Source organism: Nomascus leucogenys, chromosome 22a (assembly GCF_006542625.1).
Source record: "Nomascus leucogenys isolate Asia chromosome 22a, Asia_NLE_v1, whole genome shotgun sequence".
In the NCBI taxonomy this organism is placed as follows: Eukaryota; Metazoa; Chordata; class Mammalia; order Primates; family Hylobatidae; genus Nomascus; species Nomascus leucogenys.
In genome coordinates this window covers 55,802,130-55,804,703 of record NC_044402.1, presented here as the reverse complement: position 1 = coordinate 55,804,703, position 2,574 = coordinate 55,802,130, and the positions used below count along the sequence as shown (strand labels likewise).

The 2,574-nt window shown below is 46.5% G+C and overlaps 1 pseudogene; it reads right to left on the bottom strand.

The window, feature by feature from the left end:
* Positions 1-234: 234 nt before the first annotated feature.
* LOC100582233 lies at positions 235-740 on the bottom strand (annotated as a pseudogene).
* Between the last annotated feature and the right edge of the window lie 1,834 nt (positions 741-2,574).

The following is a 2,574-nucleotide window of genomic DNA, read 5'->3' as shown; positions in this document are numbered from 1 at the left end:
TTTTAACATTTTTTAAGATGGGATTTTTATGTTGCCCAGGCTGATCTTGAACTCCTAGCCTCAAGTGATCCTCCTGCCTCAGCCTCCCAAAGTGCTAGGATTATAGGAGTGAGCCACCACACCTGGCAAGTGTATCTTATTGTATGTAAATTATACCCCCATTAAACCTGACTTTTTTTTTTTTTTTTTTTTTTGGCTATAAGTTTGTTCAACGCAAAAGAATCCTCTCCAATTTTACTGAGGTAGCTGACCACGTCCACAACCAAATCCGCCTCTAAACTGGAATTCGGTTGCTGACCCAGCCCCAGACTCGGCTTTCTTGTCGGCACCAGGTGGCACAGCACTCCGTCTAGGTATCTCTGTCAGCTTCCCCTCTTGTGAGTCTCGCATGTTACTCACCCTCCAGACCTTTAGGCCGAGGCCTGCCAGTCTCTGGATGGCTACGGAGTAGGGTGACAGGCACAATCTCCGGGGGCAGATAAAGGTAATTGCGGAGATACTGGATACCCTCATTGGTAAGGTACCAGTAGAAATGTCTCCAGGCAAACTGTTCCTTCACGTAGCCTCGGGACTTGAGAGACTGCATGGCCTTCATGACACGAAGGTTGGGCACATTCTTGTCTGCCAGCTTTGGGTGCTTAGGCATGTGGACATCCTTCTTGGCCACCATGACTCCCTTCTTAAAAAGGAGTTCATAAATGGCAATCCGGTCCTTCTTAGGCATCAACATCTCTGCGGCTGCAGGGGCCAGGGCCAGGGCTGGAAAAGCTAAACCTGACTTTTTATTTTTATTCATGTACTGATTTAGAGGCAGGGTCTCATTCTGTTGCCCAGGCTGGGGTATAGTGGCATGATCATGGTTCACTGTAACCTTGAACTCCTGGGCTCAAGCAATCGTCCCGCCTCAGCCTCCCTAGGAGCAGCAGCTGGAACTACAGTCACACCACCACGTTTGTTTTTGTTTTTTGTTTTTAGGATTTTTTTCTCTTTTTTTGAGACATGATCTCACTGTGTTGCCCAAGCTGGAGTGCAGTGGTGGGATCGCAGCTCACTGCAGCCTCAACTGCCTGGGATCAAGGAATTCCCCTACCTCAGCCTCCTGGGTACCTGGGACCACAGACGTGTCACCATGCCCAGCTAGTTTTTTTTATTATTTGTAGAGAGGAGGTCTCACTGTGTTATCCAGGCTTGTCTTGAACTCCTGAGCTCAAGCAGTCCTCCTGCCTTGGCTTCCCAAAGTGCTGGGATTACAGGAGTGAGCTACCACTCCTGGCTGGACATCCAGCTAATTTCTGAATTTTGGGGATTATAGGCATGAGCCACCATCCCAGCCTATTTATTTAAGTGTAGTCAAAGCAGTGAGGAAGGAGTAAAGAGTAGAACAGCCAGGTGCGGTGGGTCACACCTGTAATTCCAGCATTCTGGGAAACTGACATAGGAGGATCACTTGAGCCCAGGAGTCACCAGCCTGGGCAACATAGGGAGATCTCTTCTCTACCAAAAAAAAAAAAAAAACAGTAAACAAGGAGTTTGATCTGTAACTTAGTGGGAGCAATCGATTAAGGTAACTCACTACCTTGGGACTAGCCTGACTTTTTTTTTTTTTTTTTTTGATATGGTGTTTCGCTCTTGTTGCCCAGGCTGGAATGCAATGGCGCGATCTCAGCTCACGGCAACCTCTGCCTCTCGGGTTCAAGCGATTCTCCTGCTTCAGCCTCCCAAATAGCTGGGATTACAGGTGTGTGCCACCATGCCTGGCTAATTTTGTATTTTTAGTAGAGACTGGGTTTCTCCATGTTGGTCAGCTTGTCTCCAACTCCTGACCTCAGGTGATCGGCCTGCCTTGGCCTCCCAAAGTTCTGGGATTACAGGCGTGAGCCACCGAACCCAGCCGGGACTAGCCTGACTTTTTTTTTTTTTTTTTTTTTTTGAGACGGAGTCTCGCTCTGTCACCCAGGCTGGAGTGCAGTGGCGCGATCTCAGCTCACTGCAAACTCCGCCTCCCGGGTTCACGCCATTCTCCTGCCTCAGCCTCTTGGGTAGCTGGGACTACAGGCGCCTGCCACCACGCCCGGCTAATTTTTTATATTTTTAGTAGAGACGGGATTTCACTGTGTTAGCCAGGATGGTCTTGATCTCCTGACTTTGTGATCCGCCCGCCTCGGCCTCCCAAAGTGCTGGGATTACAGGCATGAGCCACCATGCCGGGTCTAGCCTGACTTTTTAAAAGATGTTGGATATATTATATAAGAGCTCCTACAAAATAACAATAAAATTACCATCAACTCAATAGAAAAATACAAATGAAAAGGAAATGTATATATAAATGTCCTTTACACATCTGAAAAAATACTCATCCTCACTACAAGATGAATTTAAAAATTACTGAGATACCATTTATCACTTACTGGATTAGTAAAAATCAAAAAAATTGATATCACTTTGAATAGCCATGACTATAGGTAAATAGGAACCGTCATACATGTGTAAATTGAAACAGTTCCTGTTGAAGACAGTGTGACAGTGTCTACGAAAATTCCCTGTATATATACCTGGTAACTCACCAATTCCATT